Here is a 24,043-nt window from a genome sequence, read left to right on the forward strand (position 1 = left end):
AAGATCTCATATACATTAAGTGCTCAATAAATGCTTATCATTAATTAATATAAAAACAGTAAGTTGTCAGAATTTGCCTATTCAATAAACTCTCTAATTCAATTAATTTCCTTGAGATTTTTTTCCGTTTTAACCTCAAAAATATCTTTGACACATAAATTTTAAAAAATAATAATTTTAGAAAATGCAAAAGTATACATTGCTCCTAATTTTCTTGAAACATACCATTTTCTTCACCAGTTTTTAATCTTTTCCTTTAAATAAGCACTCATGTCCTGTGGATATCTTGGATCAGGATTTGCTGTTGTTTATTTGTACCTAGTTTTCACTCTAATAAAATGGATTAAGTACTATAACACAGTATTAAAGAAAAAAAAAAAGAAATAAACTAAAGAGAGCACTTGTCTAGACTATAGATCTCCAGACTTTTCCTGTGAAGAGCCAAATTGTAACTATTTCAGGTTTTGTGGAATATATAACCTCTTTTGTTGCTGCTATTGTATAAACAAATGCAAATAAATTTATATTATGTAAACATGTTCCCACAGCTATGTACCAATAAAACTCTATTTACAAAGGCACATGGTGGGTTGGATCTGACCCTGGGGCTGTAGTTTCCCTGATGTAGAACAACTAGCTCAGCAATGGATGAATGTCTGGCTCTCATCCTTATTTGCAACTTGTCTTCTCTTTGCCCCTTCCCACACCTTCAAACACCAACAACATTCTTCATTTTATGATAATAACAGTGATAATTTTTAAAGTTCCACTTTTATATAAAACTTAATATGTACTCGAAATCAAGAAAAACACATAGAGAAGCTCACATTTGTACTCCAAATCTATGTGCTATTTTATGGATTGAATATTTTTCCCTCAAAATTTACAGGTTAAGCCCTAGCCCCCACAGTAACTGTATTTAGAGATAGAGCTATTAGGGAGGTAATTAAGGTTAAATGGATTATAAAGGAAAGACCCTAATCTAACAGAATTGGTGTCCTTATAAAAAGAGGAAGAAACACCAGAGATCTCTCTCTGAATGTGCACAAGGAAAGGTCATTTGAAGATAGAGCAAAAAGGTAGCCACCTGCAAACCAGGATGAGAGCCTTCACCAGAAACAGAATTTTCTGGCACCTAGGTCTTGGACTTTTCATCTCCAGAGTGTGAGAAAATACATTTTTGTTGTTTAAGCCACCCAGCCTCTGGTACTTTGTTAGAGCAGCAGAGCTAACTAGTGTAGTTGTGGTCTTCTTGATTGACTTTGACCAAGGTTACTCTAATATCTAACCCAGTTAGATTGTGAATGAGTCCTCAAATGACACTCGCTGAGGACCTTACTAATGATGAGTGATGTCCCAAACAGTTCTTTTTGTAGAAAGAAGCAGAATAGGACATCCTGTTCTTTCCTGGGCACCATCCTGGCACAGAGATCCCCTTTTCTTTCCAGTACTGAAATTAAGGTTTTAAATAAATAGCATATGACAATAAATCATTCTTCAAGCATGAAGAGAGAACAGAGAGAAAGACTGTCACTTTTTGATAGGTGCCTGGAAAAAAACATCAATTAAAATATTTTTCTTTCGTGATGGAATTTTCATTTGACCATGTAACAGTTTTTCTTGGATTATTTTGAGGGATGATGTGCCGTCTTCCTGCAGGTCATTCTAGGTACTTTATTTTAATTTGCTGCAGTGCTTTTAACTATTTCTCAAGTCCATGGACACCTTGCATTCTACATTATTATTATTATTATTATTATTATTATTTTGAGACGGAGTTTCGCTCTTGTTGCCCAGGCTGGAGTGCAGTGGCACAATCTTGGCTCACTACAACCTCTGCCTCCCACTTTCAAGCGATTCTCCTTTCAGCCTCCTGAGTAGCTGGGATTACAGGCGCGTGCAACCACGCCCAGCTAATTTTTTGTAGTTTTAGCAGAGACAGGGTTTCACCATGTTGGCCAGGCTGGTCTTGAACTCCTGACCTAAGGTGATCCACCTGCCTTGGCCTCTCAAAGTGCTGGGATTACAGGCATGAGCCACCACATGCGGCCTCTACCTTGTTTTTTAACATGTATTTTCTACCCTCTTTATCACTTCCGCAGACTTTTGCAATATCCTTCTGCAATATACTTGCTTGTAATATGAATAATTCACATTCGTAGGGGAACGAGGTAATGGAAGACTTTCAGAATAAAGCTGCATCTTTACTGAGATGAAAAAAATTAGTATAGAGTTTGGAGAGACAAAAATTCTAAAATGGAACAAAAGGGGGAAGAGAAGGACCAGGAATGGATAAAGTGGTTATGCTAGGAAGAGGGGGCATGTGTAGAAGGGAAGGAGAACAACACAAGGGCTGTATCTTTTACAACTTGTTTGTTTTGAAATGACCTCTCCAAAACACAAATCTATTCAATTTCCCAACTCAAATTGGTTGAAAAATTCTACTCAGCAGCCAAACTTCATAAGAACAAAGCAAAACTAGGCAAACCTGAAATCTATGCATTCTCCTTGTCTTCGTCTTTCCCTTTCATCCTTCATGTAACCACAAAATTTGATAAACATTTGGTTCCAGCTATCATCCTTCTTTCCTGATTGACTACAACAGCTTTATAACAGATCTCAGTGCTGTACTCTCTTCTACTTCATTTCATTCTCCCCTGTGGTAATTACCTGAAGTTAGGATTTGATGGTGTTGTGCTTAAAACTTTGAAGTGGCTTCTCCTGACACACGAGTTCTCTGTTTACCTCTTCAGCCTCAACATTTGTGTTGCTCTCCTTCCCATCTACACTTGAATGATTTTCTTGAAATTGTTTCCACATGTCCCCTCTTCCTAACATAACCACTTTATCCATCCCTGCTCCTTCTCTTCCCCTTTTTCCTTCCACTGGAGAAATTTTCTCTCCAAACTCTATACTATTTTTTTCATCTCAGTAAAGATGCTGCTTTATTCTAAAAGCCTTCCATGACCCACTTCCCCATATGAATGTGAATTATTTATTCTTTTGTTATGCTCCTATAACACTCTGTCCTTACACCTATATTGCACCTATATTACTGTTACTGTTTACTAGTTAGTTATTTACAAGTTGGTCTGTCTCAATGGAATGTGACTTCTTTAAAAAACAAGAGAGTTTATTATTGTTTTTATCCCTACAGCTGATCGCAATGTTGGGCATGAAGCAATTGCTCATTAAAAGTGGTTGAGCAAACTTAGACCTTTAAGATAAGAATGTTAAAAGGGAGTAATATTTAGGACAGACACTCAGTTCTGATCAGTAACATAAAGCCTCTACAAGGATAGAGAAGGGAACTTATTTTTCAAAGAACTTACGAATTCTGCATTCTCTTCCAAGTACAAATTAAAAATTGTTAGCACTGATGGAAACAGTTTGTATTGTTGGAAATAAGCTAGTTCCATGAAATGTGAACTTATGAAATGTTCCCATCTCTCCCTCAAGAAGGCTATAATCATGAGGTGGTTCTCAGAAATATTAGATAAGTTGCAGCTAAAAAGGAGGGCAAAGAGTAGCATGACCCCAGAACAAGTATCCTGTTAAGTGTCTTTTTTTTTTTTGTAATTAACATTGTACTTTCAACTAATTAATTTTTTTTGTTTGCTAAGTATGTAATGTGTAGTTGACAAAGATCTCAATCAGGAAAAGGTATTTCTTTACGGCTGATAAAATCCTGGAGTGACAGAACTGGCAGAGACTTAGAGATAATTTCTCCAATATCCTTAACATATGGAGAGCCTGAAGCAGAGAGGAACAGTGATTTTCTGAGCAAACCTAAATGTGTGTAAATCAGAAATAAAAATGTAGATGAATGGCTTGTAATCTCATGTTCTTTATACCACATCCTTTAGCCTTATGAATCCTAGTCATGTGTTCTCTGTATAAATAATATTGTCTATCTGATTGTGTTTTCTGGCAAAAGGAATGGAATTTGTATTCAGTGATCTTAGAAAATTGTCGATTATCTGCAGAAATGGTCACTTCTGCTTATTTATAGAGTATTTCAACTTTATATCTACAGGATATGAGGTAGAAGAAAGTACACTTGCAGATTTAATCCACATATAGCAATGGGGTTAGTGATAAAAAGTAAATTCCGATGCCTTGACTTACATGAAAGAAATCCATAGGGTCAGTTATACAATGAAAGGTTGTCAGCCATTATATTCTTACTTTGGAATCGACTTTGTTCCTATAGTTTTAAGTAAAAAAAGTTGCCAGAAATTGTACTGCTACTATCTCTAAAAGTGAGCACTTAAACATATTTGCTTATGTTCTAGCCCTTGTTTATAGAACAGGCATTGAGGAGTTGAACAGGAAATGTCACATCGTTCTTTACCCAGGAGCTATTCCTATACACTCAGAAGAAGCAGCTGGATGAGCTCCAGCTCTAAGGGTTTACTCCGGAACTTCTGGTAGGGATGCTTACCCTCAGATTAGCTGTCTTAGTTCATTTTGTTTTGCTATACAGAATATTTGAGGCTAGGTAAATTATAAAGAAAAGAGGTTTTTTAGCTCATTGTTCTGCAAGCTAAGTTCAAGAGCATAGCACCACATCTGACTGGCTTCTGGTGAGGCTACATTCTGGGTCAAAACATGGTGGAGAAGCATAAAAGTGAGTGGCATGTTCAAAGAGATCTCATGGTAAGAGAGCAAGGAAGAGAGACAATCTAGGAAGCTGAACTCAATTTTATAACACCTGCTTTCTGGTAACTAATCCAGTCCTGCAATAGTGAGAACCCACTCACTCCCAAGGGAGGACATTAATCTATTCATGAAAAATGCATATATTTTGGGGTCCTCCAAGGCCCAAACACCTCCCAGTACGCCTCACTCCCAACATTTCCACATTAGAGATCAAATTGCAACATGACCTTTGGCATGTTGAAATGCCACGTGGCTTGGCATGTGGTTTTCCTTGACAAATGAAGCAAATACCCTATCTTGAGTTAACAGACAATCATCATTGAAAATGTTGGTCTTGGATGTGGGAGGTACCCTGCCTTGTGTGTGTATTTATACCTATATGGGATAGACCACTCGTCTCTCTCTGGACTCCTTGGCTCAGAGCAGCATATCTCCATCATTGGCATTTATCATCATTATGAAGGGCTTCACTGCTTTTGCCATCCTTGCTCTAGCAGCCACTGCCTGGGCTACCTCTCTATCTGGCAAGTCAGGATTTCTTTCCAATAGTCACGCATTTATGTTAACTGTAATATATTCAGCCTTCATTAAATTGTAAATGTTAATAACTAAAGAAAATTTAGAAGGCATCTGTTTGAATTGACCTGATTAATAAAAGTGAGATGGGTCAGATCTTTAGTGTAAGGAAGAGAGACTGAGGAGAGGAATAAAAGGATTGTGGCTGTATGTTCCATTCCTGATCAGGATGCCTCAGGTCCTTTCAGAAACGACCTATAAAGCTTTGGGACTATAACCCATCCCAACATATTGGGGGAATGCCTACAGGAACTCTTGGACATCTGTGACAGCCCTTTCTTAATAAGCAGAGCTTTCCTTACTGGATTTTTTTTTTAAAGCAGAGCCACATACATCTCTATCTTGATCCTGAGTTTGGGCTTTCATAAAGAAATGGCCTCTTTTAGGGCTGGGCTGGGCAAGGATTATTGCTGGGAAGTGGGTTTTGGTTACCGTGAACAATGGGGATTTAGCTTTCAATTCTAACTGTGCAATTTGTTCTTTCTCCAACTCCTCCTCTTCAATTGACTCTTGCTTCACTCTCTTCTGGTGATCAAACAAAAGGGACAAAGGTGAGTGCAACTGTCTCTGTGTGGTCTTTGTAAAAATGAAGTCATAGTGAAAGTGCAAATAGAGCTGTGAAAGCAGCTAAACTGGCTCACAGTGAACTTGTGTAATTCCTCTGGAGGTAAAAATATGTCTGCTCTGCACCTTCCTGGTGGTATTTCCTTCTCTAAAGCTTGCACAAGGAAACTCTTTGTAAAAGAATTGCAGATAAAGTAAACTTTTATCTTTGTATGGCATTTTAAGTTTTCTGAGCATTTTTCACATTCCTTATTCCTTTAGACTTTCATTAGAACCCTTAAAGGAGAGATTGATATTTCCTTGTTAAACAAAAAATTCCCTTATTATTTAGGGCATGTTCTGGTCTGTTTATTTCTGTAGCACAACACCCTGTTCATAGAAGATCTTCCAGATGTGTTCATTGAAAAGCTGAAGAGGCTAGTTCTCTTTCCACTTCCTTCCCCTTCACCATCTTGATACAAGAATAGAATTTAAGAATGGGAATACAGGACATTATTTTTTGTTCCAACTGCAGGTGAACTGTTCCAGATACATTAAAGGCTTAAAGACTGCATGCCCAAGAGACTGGAGACCAATATGTGGCACAGATCAGAAAACTTACAGTAATGAATGCACATTGTGCATGGTAAACCAGTAAGTGTTATACTCAATTTGAAGCCCCATCTCTTCTTTTTTTATGATTACAAAGCCCGCACTGACCAAAATCTTCTTGGTCTTTCCAAATGCCACTTTTTGTGTGCTTCTTCAATACCCCATGGACATTGCTCTGTTAAAGTTATGAAAATGAAAAGCTTAGCTATATCTCTAAAGAAACATACATATACGTGTATATGTGGATTTACGTATGTAAATATATATGTGTGTGTGTGTACTTGTTAGAAGTAATGGCAAAAACTGCAATTACTTTTGTACATATATATACACACACATATTATATATATACACACACATATATATATAATATATTTGTTATTCAACCAAATTCTCATTCACATTATATGCTATCTTTGGGGTATTAGCTGTTACCTATAAGCATTTGATACCCATATTACATTTAAGGAAACAGTCTCAAGCAGGAAATATATATTGGTCACATTTTCATGAATCTCCTACACTTTTCTTCCTCCACAGGAGAATTTTGAGGATAGCTATTTCTATTTAGGCTGTTAGCCATAGACACATAAAGCCTTGTGAATTTATATGGAAATATATGACTTTGATCTATCCTTAAGAACTTGTGTTTCCTCTCATGATCATCCAGAAAAGTTGAGGGAAGAGAATGATAGTACAAATGAATAGTTGGAATCAGCATATCCCCACCACTACTAGCCCTACAAGTTTAATATTAAGTCTTTACTTTTAACAAGATCTGAGACTTTAGAAGAATGAAACAAAGATTATTACCAGCCTTCCAGTAGTATGAATTCAATACTTTATGATTCATGGTTAAAATCATGGGCTTTGGTGTCAAACATTTGGATTAGAATCCAGACTGCACTTTGTAGATTATGCAAATACCCAAGTCACTACAAGCTTCAGTGTTCTTAACTCTAAGACAGAAATTATAATAGAATTTAGGATTCACTGTGATAAAGCATGCCAAATCTTAGCTAAGCGGCCAACACAGAGTGCCTTATAGAAGTATGCTCCTTTTTTCTTATATTTTTCTTCCTTCTTTTCTCCTATTTTCTAGTCCTTTTGAAAATTTGAAGTCAAGTATAACAGCAAGTGTTATCCAGAATAAGGTCTCTCAGTACATGTTAGCTCATACAGTAATGAAACCAGAAGAGATTAAAATTATATTATCTAATATCCTGTATTTAGAGAGCAGAAATCCAATATTTAGAAAGAAGTGACTATACCAAAATTGTATAGACTTTAAGTGGCAGAGAAAGATTTGGGCGTATTTTCTTTTTCTTAATTCCAAAGTTAAGAATGTTTTCACACTATATTATGCCTTAGATTCTCATCGAATATTCACAGGCTTTTAAAAAAAAATGCTCAATCTACTCTTAGTGTTGATTTTATGTTCTTATATTCTTACTTGATTCAAAAATGTTCATATATTAAAGATGTTTACCATCAATATTAACCAACTGGGACAGTAATTCAGCAAGAACTTCTCATTATCAGTCTAGGTCAGACAACAAAGAAATAACATATGACTATTTTACTCTATAGACTATGAAATCTCAAATTATAACATTATACATTCAATAAAATATTCTCTTCCAGAGATCAAGAATTTCAACCCAGGAAACTTCATGAAGGTGAATGTGTAAGTATATGTAGAAATTTTATTAATTCTTAATGTAAAATATTATAATATGCCTCACTTTCATAGAAAACAACTATTAAAAAATACTTATTCTAAAAATTACGTATGACTATTTATATTCATAGATAAGGCATCTGGCCAACCTAAGCAGATATGAAATATAGCAGAGGAAGAGTTCACAAAACTAACTCATAGCCCTTAATTGGAATATATTGCTATCCATGTAGTTATTTTCTAACATTGCAATTAACTAAAAGGTGAGGATTTCAAGGAAAATTAGGAGCTCAAAGACACTCTTATAACAATAAAAAAGTTAAAAATAAAGTATGAAAAAATTAAAAACAAGCGTAGACACAATTAATTCAGGGGTAAAAAGCTTTGTGTGTGGAGTGTCAATAATTCTAATGGAGTTTAAAATGTGATATAAGATAATTGTAAACATGGAGATGTGACAATAAAGACAGTTCATTTTTAGGATGGGCACCTAACCAAAGTTGATGGGTGAGAAAGAGAAGTATCATCACGAAACTGTTTTAAAAGTAGTTAAAATGACATTTAAAGAAGGAGTGGGAGTTGTCCTGATGCATACAGTTGGCAAAGGTCAGGCAAGATAGGAAAACAGCAAGAGCAAAAGCACAAAGGTATCCAGGGGCAGGAAATACTTGGGAACTCAGTCCTGAGGTTTAATTAGAGTAAGATGAGGAAGACATTGCAGACAAACCTGAAGAGATAAGCATGAGTCAGGAGAGGATTATCTCCTAATGGAGAATCAGTTAAGTATTTGAAGAGTAAGATCTATTTTGCTTTTTAAAAGATCAGTCTGGCATCAGTATGGAGAGTGACTGAAACCTCAGATAAGCATAGAGAATGGGCAGAGAATTGGCAGAAAATTGGGGTCATTTGAACAAGACATATTGAGGGCCTGAATAAAGTGGATGACAGCATGATGAGGAGAGGACTGACTCAGAAATGAAGTACCAGATAGAATCCACAGGGTGTATTCACCACTTAGATACAAGGAATTAGTGAGAGGGAGGGCCTAAACTGGACTGAGCTTTCCCTAGCTGTGACAAGACTCCCAGCCTTGTGGAGACAGAGTATGTAAGCTGCAGCAGCTATATTTTTTGCATATGGAATTTTGGAATGAATGGTCTTTTAAGATCTTTTAAAAGTTTGTTTCCTATGATTTAATGATTTGAAAGATGAAACATTGTTTGTTTGTTTGTTTCCGATGGGGCAGATTCAGTGTACCGGGTATTCTGAGGTGTGTACCATGGACTACAAACCTCACTGTGGATCCGATGGAAATGTATATTCCAACAGATGTATCTTTTGCAATGCTGTTGTGTAAGTGCTGAATTTAATGTATTATTTGCAAAACTAGCCTCTCACAGAAATAGCCAGAAACAATCTTTGTTCCTAACAGGCTAGATGCTACTATGAAGCATAAGACTGTGATTATTATCATAATATTTTACAAAAATAAAGAAAATAAAAGAAGAAAAGAGAGAGGAAAGGAGGAAGAAAATATATAAGGAAAAAAATTGATGCTAAGAAAATAAAAAATTTGGTCAACATCACTAAGTGGCTGCTAACAGAAAAATTTACAGATTCTTTGGCTTCTGACTCTGGCTCTTACTACCATGAAAAGTCTCTTTTCTACCATGTTAAAGTTTAGTGATTAATTACTCATTTTTAATGCCATGTACTCATCTAGCTGGCTTAATCTAAAATATGAAACTTTTCATTTAATATTTCCAAAGCCATCTTTTTAAAAAATAATAATAATAACTTTTATTGTAGGAGGAGCCGAGGTGCAATTCGGTTGAAAAATTATGGATTGTGCTGAATCTCCCTGATGCTTAAGGATATCAAGTCTCCTTTGGCAGATTTCACTTAGATAACCAGTTTGTCATGGATGACTGAGGAGGCAAGCAATAATCTGGTACAAACATGGATTTGAGTCTTCAATAAAATATTCTCAGCAAGAAACTGACTATCAGGCCTGTCTGTGGATGTGATTCTTCTCTTAAGAGGAATATCTATGGTCATTTTCCTAAGCTAAAAATCATATGGAAAGATTCTCTCTATTTCTACACAAATTGGGAACTAGATATTATACACATAATGGTGAGAGGAGAATATGCTCATATCATTTTTAGAAGACTCAATTGTTTTAAGTAAACATGAGTCAGAGGACGGACCTGTCCATTGGTCTCATATTATCTTTGGCACACTAATGAAGAGTGAAACATTTAGATCTGGAGAAAATGAGAATCCAAAATACTATACACTAATCAGAACAGACCAGTAATAACATAAATTTTAGGTGTCATCATTTAAAGACGACTCAGTCACATATGGGAACATGCAAAAGAAGGCATTATGTTGAAAGGATGGGGACATTAAAAACAAGATCTGATTGATTAAATGTTGAAGTCACTGAAAAGGCCTCAGGAAAATATGATGGAGGTGGGAAAGATGAGGATATATTCAAAACCATCATGAGAGAGAAACTCCAGAATTTTCTCATCTAGCATGCCATAGAAAGCACCCAGAGAATTAATTCAACTTGCTAAGATAGATATTGCACCTTGAAAAAGAAAAGAATTTTCTAATAATAAGTTTGGAACACAGTAATGCCCTGTAAATTAACTGTGGAGAGCACATGGTTTTTAAACACAGGTTGGTTAAATACATGCCAGATATGCTGTAGAGATATGTGTGTGTGTGTGTGTGTGTGTGTGTGTGTGTGTTCTAGCAACACATATAGAAAAGTTATGAAGGGTAAAACAATGTTTTGTGTGGGGAAAAGCAATACTAATGGGCAAAAGAGGAATCCATTTCATAAAGAAATTTTCAGACTAGTGAGAGAGACATACTTTTAAGGAGTTAATTACTATACAAGGTCACAAGGACCATACTATTAGACGTTTAATCAAGACAAAAAGAAAGATATGAGGTGTTAATGACATACTATATCAATCAGTCTACTTGTTTCTCAGTTGTAACAAAATACCACAGACTGCATGGCTTAAACAATGTAAATTTATTTTCTCAAAACTCTGGAGGTTGAAAAGTCCAAGATCAAGGTGCTGGTTAATTCAGTTCCTCGTGAAGCCTGTCTTCCTGGCTTGCAGATGGCTTCATTCTCACTGTGTCCTCACATGATGTGGGTGATGGTGGGAAAAAGACAAGAAACAGAGACAGGAAAAAAAAAAAGAGAAAGAGAGGGTTATCTTTTTTTCTTATACAAGCCCATCAATCCTATTAGATTGAGGGCCCACCATTATGTGACCTCATTTAACCTTAATAAAGTCCTAAAAGCCTTATCTCCAAATACAGTCACATTAGGGGTTAGAATTTCAATATGTGAATTTTGGGGAACACAATTCAGTTTATTGCAGCTAGGTTACTAGAGTTTTATTTTTATCTTTTTTTATATGCATAAAGGATGGTACTTGGACAGGAGAAATGAAAGTATTCTATTATGAATTTCTTATACTGTAAGTAAAGTGATATACCATTTAGACTTACACAGTGAGAATACATATATTTTGGGGTCTTAGAAACTAAGATTGCATATTTTTAAACCCTAAAACAATATTAAATAGCCAATAAGGGAAATAAAATGGAATAATAATAGAAAAAAAACTAAAAAAGAAAAAAAAAGAAACTTCAGTCCAAAGAAGGAAAAGAAAATAAAAAGGAAGTAACGAAGAAGAATAGATTGGACTAATGGAAAACAAGTGGCAAGATGATAGAATTAATGCAACTGTATTAGTCTCTATTAGTCAGGGTTCTCCAGAGAAACAAACTGATATATAATAATATATATAATATATAAATGTATAATACATAATAAAGAGAGAGAGAGAGAGTGTGTGTGTGTGTGTGTGTGTGTGTAGAGGGAGACAAAAGAGACAGAGACAGAGAGAGAGAGAGAGAGCAACAGAGTAGAAGATTTAAGTCCCTGGCTCACACAATTACAGGGCTGGAAAGTCCAAAATCTGCAAGACAGAGCAGCAGGCTGGAAGTCCCAGAGGTGTATTGACATTGCTACTCAACTCTGAAGGTGGCCTGGAAGCAGAATTTCCTCTTCTTTGAGGGCTGCAATTAGTCCATTTAGTGTTGCTTATAACAGAATACCTGAAACTAAGTAATTTATAAAGAAAAAAATTACTGGGAACCCTGCACAGGGCTACTGTACAGCACACTGAGATTCATTCCCAGCCCCCAACCACTCTAGGGGAATGATTGAGTTAAACTGGCAAGGAGCAACCTGTACTGACGATGGGCTTCTGGAATCCTGGTGGGACAAGACCCCTCAACCACCATGGACATTTGAGTTGGCAGGGAGAGCTGCTTAGTGAAGTGTTAGGGGCAGCACTCCACTTGGTGTAGAGCCCAGAGGGTTTGGTGTGGGAGCATCTGTAGTGGAGCTTGTCCAGGGATGCGCATACTCCTAGGCTCAACTTGCTCCTGTAGGAGACTTTAGCCCTGGGGAAACTGCCAGACCTAAACTCTTTAGGGAGGTCTTGCTCATCAGACAGGACCAGTCAACCTGAGCACCTTTTAGTCTGCTGGCTTTACCTTGGGGTCCCAGCCTTGCTGTGTCTGTTTGCAGTGCAGACTTTGGTGCCCTGGAGACCCTCAACATAGCTCTTGTACTGGCAGACTGCACCTGACCAGGACAGCAGTCTCTGTAGACATGCACCAGCCTGCCTGCTCCCTTCCCCCACTGCAGTTTCCCCAAGGTCCACAGCCACACCCCACATTGCTTTATTGGTATCCCCTAGCACCATTCTGCAGCTGATGAGCATGCACCCTGCCATGTTGTTGCTGCCACTACTGCTGGCACATGAGAACAATGACAGGTCCTGCCACCTTCACCTTACAAATTGCTTTGGCTATCACCACAAATCAGGGTGTGGTGACCAGTGGTCTGGAAGCACTTTGATCCCCATCCCCAGCATAATGAATTTCTAACCTCAAGGAGCCAGAGAACAAAGTTGGGGCCTGATAGCAGTCCCCCAGAGTTAGAGCAGAAAATCCAGCAGTTGGTAGCTGAGCCTTTGCCCCCTAAAATCTTCCAATAATGAAGCCATGAGACTGAATCCAATTTATATACACAATCAAACCCTCAAGGTCATAAAATAGAATAGAAGAAAAAAAAATTCCAAGGGACAGCAGCTTCAAAGATTAAAGAAACGTCAGCCCACACAAATAAGAAAGAACCAGCACAAGAACTCTGACAACTCAAAAAGCCAGACTGCCTTCTTTCCTACAAATGACTGAACCAGTTTTATAGCAAATGTTCTTACTCAGGCAGAGATGGCTGAAATGACACAAATAAAATTCAGAATATGGATAAAAAGGGAGATCATTGAGATGCAGGAGTATGTTGAAACTCAATCCAAGAAAGCTAAGAATCACAATAAAACAATGTAGCAGCTGACAGACAAAATATCTTGTATAGAAAAGAGCATAACCAACCTCATAGAGTTAAAAATATACTACAATAATTTCATAATGCAATCACAAGTATTAATAGCAGAATAGACCAAGCTGAGGGAAAAAAAATCTCAGAACTTCAAGACTGGCTTTCTGAAATAAGACAGTCAGACAAGAATAGAGAAACAAGAAAAAAAAAAAAAGGAATAAAAAAAAGGAATAAAGAAAAACTCTGAGAAATATGGGATTACAAAGAGACCAAATCTACAACAGATTGGTGTCCCTGAAATAAATGGAGAGAATGGAAACAACTTGGAAAACATATTTCAGGATATCATCCATGAGAACTTCCCCAACCTGGCTAGAGAGGCCAATATTGAAATTCAAGAAATGCAGAGAACATCAGTAAGATACTTTGCAAGAATATCTTCCTCAAGACAGATAATCATCAAATTTTCCAATTTCAAAAATAGAAGAAAAAATATTAAAGGAAGCTAGAGAGAAAGGGCACACCACTTATAAAAGAAGGCCCATCAGACTAACAGCCGACCTTTTAGCAGAAACCCTATAAGACAGAAGAGATAGTGGGCCAATATTCAACATTCTTAAAGAAAGGAAAATTTCAATGAAGAATTTCATATTTGGCCAAACTAGGCTTCATAAGCAAAGAAGAAATGAGATCCTTTTCACAGAAGCAAATGAGGAGGCAATTTGGTATCACCAGACCTGCCTTATAAGAGCTTCTGAAGGAAGCATTAAATATGGAAAGGAAAGACCATTGCCAGTCACAACAAAAACATACTTAAGTATACAGACCAATGACACTATAAAACAACCACAGAAACAGGTTTGCATAATAACCAGCTAGCATCATGACAAGAGGATAAAATCCACACATGTCAATATTAACATTGAATTTAAATAAGCTAAATGCCCCAATTAAAAACACAGCAAGCTGGATAAAGAACCAAGACACAACATATGCTTTCATCAAGAGACCCATTTCACTTGCAATGACACCTATAGGCTCAAAATACATCTACCAAGCAAATGGAAAACAGAAAAGAGCAGGGGTTGCCATCCTAATTTCAGACAAAATAGACTTTAAACCAACAACGACCAAAAAAGACAAAGAAGGGCATCACATAATGGTAAACAGTTCAATTAAACAAGAAGACCTATCCTAAATATATATGCACCTAACACAGGAGCACCATGATTCATAAAGCATATTGTTAGAGACCTTCAAAGAGAGTCAGACTTCCACATAATAATAATGAAAGACTTCAACACCCCACTGAGAGTATTAGACAGATCATTGAGGCTGAAAATTAACAAAGACATTCAGAACCTGAACTTAACACTAGACCAAATGGAAGGGATAGACCTGTATAGAGCTCTCGACACAAAACAAGAGAATATACATTCTTTTCATCATTACCTGGCACATACTCTAAAATTGACCACAAAGTCAGACATAAAACAATCCTCAGCAAATGCAAAATAACTGATATCATAACAATCACTCTCTTGGACCACAGCACAATAAAATTAGAAATCAAGACTAAGAAAATGACACAAAACCACACAATTACATGGAAATTAAGCAACCTACTCCAGAATGATTATTGGGTAAATAATGAAATTAAGGCAGAGATCAAGACATTCTTTGAAACTAATGAGAACAAAGATACAACATATGAGAACCTCTGTGACACAGCTAAGGCAGTGTTAAGAGGGAAATTCATAGCACTAAATGCTCACATCAAAAACTTAGAAAGATCTCAATTTAACAATTTAACATTAAAATTAAAAAAGACTAGAGAACCAAGAAGAAACCAACCGCAATCCTAGCAGAAGACAAGAAATAACCAAAATCAGAGTTGAACTGAAAGAGATTGAGACACAAAAAACATCATTTAAGAGATAAATGAATCTAGGATTTGGCTTTTTAACAAAAATTAGTAAAATAGATAGACCACTAGCTAGAATAATAAAGAATAAAAGAGAGAACATCCAAATAAACACAATTAGAAACAATGAAGGGGTATTACCACTGACCCCACAAAAATTTAGATAACCAATGCAAAAATCCTCAACAAAATACTGGCAAACAAATTTAGCAGCACATCAAAAAATGTATCCAAAATGATCAAGTAGGCCTTATACCTGGGAGGCAAGACTGATTTAATATATGCAAATCAATAAATGTGATTTATCATATAAATGACACTAAAGAAAAGAAACACATGATTATCTCAATAGATGCAGAAAAGTATTTTAACAGAATTCAACACACATTCATGTTAAAAACTTTCAATAGACTTGGTATTAAAGAAACATACCTCAAAATAATGAACCATTTATGAGAAACCCATAGCCAACATCATACTGAATGTGAAAAAGCTGGAAAGGACATGATCTCATTCCCTATTTTTGCTGCATAGTATTCCATGATGTCTACATACCACATTTTCTTTATGCAGTCTATTATCAATAGGCATTTGGCTTGATTCCATGTCTTTGTTATTGTAAATAGTGCTGCAATGAAAATACACATACATGTATCTTTATAACAGAATGATTTATATTCCTTTGGGTATGTACCCAGGAATGGGATTGCTGGGTCAAATGGCATTTCTGGTTCTAGGTCTTTGAGGAAATTGCCACACTGTCTTCCACAATGGTTGAACTAACTTACATTCCCACCAACAGTGTAAAAGCATTCCTTTTTCTCCATAGCCTCATCAGCATCTGTTGTTTCTTGACTTTCTAATAATTGCCATTCTGACTGGCATGAGATGGTATCTCATTGTGGTTTGTGGTTTTGATTTGCATTTCTCTAATATCAGTGACATTGAGCTTTTTTTCATGTTTGTTGGCTGCATAAATGTCTTCTTATGAAAAATGTTTGTTCATGTCCTTTGCCCACTTTTTTTTTTTTGAGGCAGAGTCTCACACTGTCACCTAGGCTAGAGTGCAGTGGTACTATATTGGCTCACTGCAACCTCAGCCTCTGGATTCAAGTCATTCTCCTGCCTCAGCCTCCCAAGTAGCTGGGATTACAGGCACCCACCACCACACTCAGCTAATTTTTTGTATTTTTAGTAGAGATGAGGTTTCACTATGTTCACCAGGTTGGTCTCAAACTCCTGACCTCATGATCCGCCCCTCTCGGTCTCTTAAAGTCCTGAGATTACAGGCGTGAGCTACCATACCTGGCCCCTTTGCCCACTTTTTAATGGGGTTTTTTGTTTTTTTCTTGTAAATTTGAACACACTCTTTCTTTCTTTTTTTTTTTTTTTTTTTATACTTTGAGTTCTAGGGTACATGTGCATAACGTGCAGGTTTGTTACATATGTATACTTGTGCCATGTTGGTGTGCTGCAGCCATCAACTCATCAGCACCCATCAACTCGTCTTAGGCATCAGGCACAACTCCCACCCCCCCCCCTCCCCCCTCCCCCCTCCCCATGATAGGCCCCAGTGTGTGATGTTCCCCTTCCCGAGTCCAAGTGATCTCATTGAACATACTTTTTCAAACACTAAGAGCTTTCACTGCTGAGAGTATCAGTGATATTCCTTCCTCTGTCTTTGGGATTGTATACCAAGAAAACAATCCCCTTGTCTGCTTCTCCTAGCCCTGGCCCCAGATAAGCACATTCAGCCTACATAGTGTCTCCTCCCTGACATAGTACCCTCTGACCTCAAATTGTTATTCTCTTAATTTATTGTTTTATCTCTTCCAGGATATAAATTCTTTTCTGTTTTCTCCTTCTTTCTATGAGTATCTTCTGCTTATGGTGATAGCTTATTTTGCCTACACCAGCCTTCCTACCTGTCAATATGAGTAATTTCATTTATTCCTAGCCCTGTGAGTATTTTGCCTTGTCCAGCCTCCAACTTAAACGCCCTGTGAAAAAAGTGTCAACAGAGATCTGTAGCTGACTAACCTGAGGAAGACATTTCAAGGTATTATTACTTAAAATTAAAAATGTTCAAATAAAATTTGTTTTATCTTCTATGTCTTGTTGATAATTTTGTTAAGCTCAATGAGCTCAATGCTAGTCACAATATTACAAATTTTTGATATATTTATAGCAATAAATTTATAATTTAAATTAGACATGCAAGGGAAATTTAATTTGACTTCTTCAATGGGCTGAATGAGTATTTACTAGTGATAGCTAATAACTGCTTTTAAGATTTTTAAAATTCTCAAGTTATAAAATATTTTTGAAAAGTATTGCATTTTTCTCTAAATCATGAAGATCTCAGTTGGTCAAGAATGCACTCATTAACTTTCTCCAAATCCATTTCTGATCAATAAATGAAAGTGAGTGATATTCATAGTTGTTTAATTTTTTTCAACAGTTTATTATCAAATACCAGAAAATACAGAAAAGTTGAAAGAATTTTATGGCAAAACTCATATACCCACCTCCAAAATTTTGCCATTAATATTTTGCTCTATGTGTTTTACCATATAAATAATTTAATTTTGAAATTTAATAACAAATCTACCATTTCTCTATGAAACTTATGGTCAATGTAATTTAAAAGTGCTTCAGAAAAGCCAAAGGAACTATTTAAAAACATGTTCAACTGTTTGTCTTTGTGAATCTAAGTGTTCTAAACATGCAACTGTATTAATTTGCCAGAGCTGTCATCATAAAGTACTAAAGACTACATGGCTTAAGCAACAGAAATTTGCTCACAGCTCTGGAGGCCGGAAGTCAGAGATGAAGGTGTCAGCAGGGTTGACTTACCTCTGGCTTATAGATAGCGATATTCTTCGTGAGCCTTCTCATGGTTTTTCTTCTTTGCTTGTCTTTATCCCAGTTTTTTCTTCTTACAAGAACACCAGTCATACTGAATCAGGGCCCACCCCAATGACCTAATCTAACCTTAATTACTTCTTTAAATGCCCTATCTCTAAATACTGTCACATTCTGATGTACTGGGTATTAGGATCATGATATATGATTTTAAGGGGTATATAATTCCGTTCATAACAGCAACCAAAACAAAATTGAGATGTAAAGTGAAACCTGAAGCTGATATTAGACAAAAATGTCAATCATAACTTGTAATTGTATTTTTCCGATTTAACCAAATGAGCCTTGATATTCATGCTGTTTGATTTTATTACAAGCATATGGTATAAGTGAAATAATTCCTAATCACAGAATACTCTTTTGTGAAATTTTTTAAGAAAGTAGGGATCTTGGCCAGGCGCAGTGGCTCACTCATGTAATCCCAGCAATTTGGGAGGCAGAGGCGGGCAGATGACCTGAGATCGGGAGTTCGAGACAAGCCTGACCAATGTGGAGAAATCTCGTCTCTACTAAAATACAAAATTAGCCGGGCGTGGTGGTGCATGCCTGTAATCCTAGCTACTCAGGAGGCTGAGGCCGGATAATTGCTTGAATCCAGGAGGCAGAGATTGCAGTGAGCCAAGATCACGCCGTTGCACTCCAGCCTGGGCAACAAGAGCAAAAAACAAAAAAAAAAAAAAAAAAAAAAAAAAAAGAAAGAAAGTAGGGATCTTAAAGTTAATAACAAATACTTTCTAAGTCAAAAATATGTTGATAAAATAATAAGAAAGGTGCAGTACCAGCAAACAAAGACAATGGTTTCTACATTTTTAGAAAAATCTTTTTTTAAAAAATATTGAGAGTTATTTGTTAAGAGAAAATCAGAGTTTATATAAATATACAAAATAAATGTACAAAAATCACAAGCATTCCTATACACCAATAACAGAAAAACAGAAAGCCAAATCATGAGAGAACTCCCATTCACAATTGCTTCAAAGAGAATAAAATACCTAGGAATACAACTTGCAAGGTATGTGAAGGATGTATTCAAGGAGAACTACAAACCACTGCTCAATGAAATAAAAGAGGACACAAACAAATGGAAGAGCATTCTATGCTCATGGATAGGAAGAATCAATATTGTGAAAATGTCCATACTGCCCAAGGTAATTTATAGATTCAGTGCCACCCACATTAAGCTACCAATGACTTTCTTCACAGAATTGGAAAAAACTGCTTTAAAGTTCATATGGAACCAAAAAAGACCCTGCATTGCCAAGATAGTCCTAAGCTAAAAGAACAAAGCTGGAGGCATCATGCTACCTGACTTCAAACTGTACTATAAGGCTACAGTAACCAAAACAGCATGGTACTGGTACCAAAACAGAGATATAGACCAATGGAACAGAACAGAGCCCTCATAAATAATACCACACATCTACAACCATCTGATCTTTGACAAACCTGACAAAAACAAGAAATGGGGAAAGGATACCCTATTTAATAAATGGTGCTGGGAAAACTGGCTAGCCATAAGTAGAAAGCTGAACTGGATCCCTTCTTTACACCTTATACAAAAATTAATTCAAGATGGATTGGAGACTAAAATGTTAGACCTAAAACCATAAAAACCCTAGAAGAAAACCTAGGCAATACCATTCAGGGCATAGGCATGGGCAAGGACTTCATGTCTAAAACACCAAAAGCAATGGCAACAAAAGCCAAAATTGACAAATGGGATCTAATTAAACTACAGAGCTTCTGCACAGAAAAGAAACTACCATCAGAGTGAACAGGCAACCTACAGAATGGCAGAAAATTTTTTCAATCTACTCATCTGTGCAGGGGCCCTTGAAAACAGTATGCTGAGAATAGATAGGGCTCAAGGACAGTATCTCCAATTGAACTTTTAATGAACTCCCGTAGGCGCCAAGAAGGCAGACAAATAAGGAAGAGCATAGAGACAAGGAACTAAGCAGGTGGTTACATCTGGGTAAAGAAAGTTTGTTTTGCATTGTGTTCTTTCTGCTGACGTGGGGTTTATGGAGTGAGGCGTAAGGCTCTGGGTGCGGCCGCCATGTTCTCTGTTTGTCCTTGTCTTTTGTGTCTGTTCATTCTCCACCACCCTCGGCACAGTCCTCAATACATCTGAAAAAGGGCTAATATCCAGAACCTATGAAGAACTCAAACAAATTTACAAGAAAAAAACAAACAACCCTATCAAAAAGTGGACAAAGGATATGAACAGACACTTCTCAAAAGAAGACATTTATACAGCCAACAGACACATGAAAAAATGCTTATCATCACTAGTCATCAGAGAAATGAAAATCAAAACCACAATGAGATACCATCTCACACCAGTGAGAATGGCAATCATTAAGAAGTCAGGAAACAACAGGTGCTGAAGAGGATGTGGAGAAATAGGAACACTTTTACACTGTTGGTGGGACTGTAAACTAGTTCAACAATTGTGGAAGACAGTGTGGTGATTCCTCAAGGATCTAGAACTAGAAATACCATTTGACCCAGCCATCCCATTACTGGGTATATACCCAAAGGATTATAAGTCATGCTGCTACAAACACACATGCACATGTATGTTTATTGTGGCACCATTCACAATAACACAGACTTGCAACCAACCCAAATGTCCATCAATGACAGACTGGATTAAGAAAATGTGGCACATATACACCATGGAATACCATGCAGCCATAAAAAAGGATGAGTTCATGTCCTTTGTGGGGACATGGATGCAGTTGGAAACCATCATTCTCAGCAAACTATCGCAAGAACAGAAAACCAAACACCACGTGTTCTCACTCATAGGTGGGAATTGAACAATGAGAACACTTGGACATAGGAAGGGGAACATCACACACTGGGGCCTGTTGTGGGGTAGGGGTAGGGGGAGGGATAGCATTAGGAGACATACCTAATGTAAATTATGAGTTAATGGGTGCAGGACACCAACATGGCACATGTATACATATGTAACAAACCTGCACGTTGTGCACATGTACCCTAGAACTTAAAGTATAATTAAAAAAAATACTGGGAGCAATTTGTTAAGAGAAAATCAGAGCTTATGTAAATATACTAACTGTTTCCATTTAAAGGTAAATAATTAGATACTTATTATGAATTATAAATATTTAAATGTATTAAGTAAGCCCAATCTATAAATTATAGATTATATATAAATATATAAAACCTCTTAACATTTAGGGACGATCAGGCACTGATGCAGACATATTGAAATGTATGGAGATAAGTTTTCTTACCAAAAATAAAAGCCCCAAAATCACACATGACAGAAGATTTTAATATATGTAATTAAAGAATTTATTGGGAAGAAGTATATAGCAAGATGGAAAGAAAAAAACAAAAGTAAGGGAGGTAGGTGTTGCCATTTTTATTCTAGCACTGCAGAAAGTCAAGAACATTCTCTCTCAGGGTGCTGCAACCTTTTATACACTTCAATGATTCATACACCTCTTGTGGGTGTATATGCATCAGCTATTACTTTGCAAGGTTGAAATTCTAAACCAGTAGACAGTCCTATTAAGATATGTTAGGAGTAGCCAGGTGCGGCGGCTCACACCTGTAATTCTAGCACTTTGGGAGACCGAGGTAGGTGAGTCACCTGAGGTCAGGAGTATGAGAGTCTGGTCAACATGGCAAATCCCTGTCTCTACTAACAATAAAATAAAAAATAGTTGGGTGTGGAGGCATGCACCTGTAGTCCCAGCTACTCAGGAGGCTGAGGCAGAAGAATCACTTGAACCCAAGAGGCAGAGGTTACATTGAGCCAAGATTGAGCCACTGCACTACAGCCTGAGTTACAGTGTGAGACTCTATCTCAGAAAAAAAAAAGATAAAAAAGATATGTTAGGAGACTGGTGCCCAAGGAAGTAATGAAAGGAAAGGCTGAAACACAGTTTGAGTTATTGGTATTTGCTACCACTGTTGTCAGATCTTGTACCAAGTTCTATGGATACAGTGATGTCCAGGACAATTTCTACCTTTGTGGATAGTCTTTTTAGAGGTGAGTAACATAGAGACACAGAAACAGACAGGGAGACTGCCAGGAGATAAGGACATTCAGAAATAGATTTAAGAGAGTAGTGTTGTCAATAGCAGGAGATGGAAATAAAACAAGAAAATAAGGGAATAGAATATTGCCTTTATTCTTCAGTTTAGAACCCAGGGAAATGAAAGATTCTTATCTCAGAGTTTAAGTCCTCATTAAAATGGTCTTTCAAAAACATTAAAAATGAAACTGATAGAATATTCACTGTAGTGATATTTAGCTCCTTTCTTATTCTGGCAGGCCTGAAAGGGCTCCTTCTGAAAGTTGAAAGAATATAAACTTATTTTCTCCTTAGAAGAGGTGGACAGTTCGCAGATGGTGAATTATTGTTTTCTTCCTTGAAGGTTAAATCTAGGGTAAAGATCAATGTGCTTCCCCTAGGAAGAGGTGTATAGATTACAGATAGCACATTTTTGTTTCCTTGCTTGTGTTTGAGGCTTTTGAATTTTCTTGATTGTGGTATCAGCGTGTTCTTGCACTGCCATAAAAAACTACCTGAAACTGGGCAATTTATAAAGAGAAGTTTAATTGACTCACAGTTCCGCAGGCTGTACAGGAAGCACGGCTCAGGAGGCTTCACAAAACTTAGCATCATGGTAGAAGGTGGGAAAAGAAAGCAGGGGAAGCAAGCACATCTTACACGGCTGGAAAAGGAGGAAGAGATGTGGGGAGGTGCCACACACTTTTAAACAGCCAGAGCTCATGAGAATTCACTCACTATCGTGAGAACAGCAAGGAGGAAATCTGACCCTATGACCCAATCACCTCTTACCAGGTCTCTCGTCCAACACTGGGGATTATAATTCAACATAAGACTTGGGCAAATCCAAATCATATAATTTAACCACTGGTCCCTCCCAAATTTTATGTCCTTCTCACATTGCAAAATACAATCATCCCTTCTCAAGAGTCCCCCAATTCTTAACTCATTTCAGCATTAACTCAAAAGTCCACAGTCTAAAGTCTTATCTGAGACAAGGCAAGTTCCTTCCACCTATGAAACTGAGAAATAAATAACAAGTTAGTTACTTTCAAGATGCAGTGGGGATACAGGAATTGGGTAAATACACCCAATCTGAAAGGGAGAAATCAACCAAAATAAAGGGGCTACAGGCCCCATGAAAGTCTCAAATCCATCAGTGCAGTCATTAAATCTTAAAGCTCCAAAATAATCTTGTTTGACTCCATGTCTCACATCCAGGCCACACCGATGCAAGGAATGGGCTCATAAGGCCTTGGGGATCTCTGCCCCTGTGGCTTTGCAGGGTACAGCACCTTTGGGTGCTTTCACAGGCCGGTGTTGAGTGCCTGCAGCTTTTCCAGGATCACAGTGCAAGCTGTTGGTGGATCTACCATTCTGGGGTCTGGAGGATAGTATCCCTTTTCTCACAGCTCCACTAGGCAGTGCTGCAGTGGAGACTCTGTGTAGGTGATCCAATCCCACATTTCCCCTCTTTACTACCCTAATAGGGGTTCTTCATATGAGCCCTGCTCTTGCAGCAGACTTCTGCCTGGTCAAAGTCATTCAACAAGTCTCTAGGAAGTTTCAAACTCTCCCTCAACTTCTTGTCTTCTTCTGAGCCTTCCAAAACT

General features: G+C 37.1%; 1 long non-coding RNA gene across 1 annotated transcript; it reads left to right on the top strand.

Moving 5' to 3' along the window:
• Nucleotides 1–1,993: 1,993 nt before the first annotated feature.
• On the top strand, nucleotides 1,994–11,902 carry LOC103885489. Its single transcript, XR_004183849.1, has 3 exons — nucleotides 1,994–6,435; nucleotides 8,038–8,080; nucleotides 9,321–11,902. It is a non-coding gene; the product is annotated as an uncharacterized LOC103885489 (long non-coding RNA).
• The last annotated feature ends 12,141 nt before the right edge of the window (nucleotides 11,903–24,043 follow it).

The sequence above is a fragment of the Papio anubis genome, chromosome 5, assembly GCF_008728515.1.
Source record: "Papio anubis isolate 15944 chromosome 5, Panubis1.0, whole genome shotgun sequence".
In the NCBI taxonomy this organism is placed as follows: Eukaryota; Metazoa; Chordata; class Mammalia; order Primates; family Cercopithecidae; genus Papio; species Papio anubis.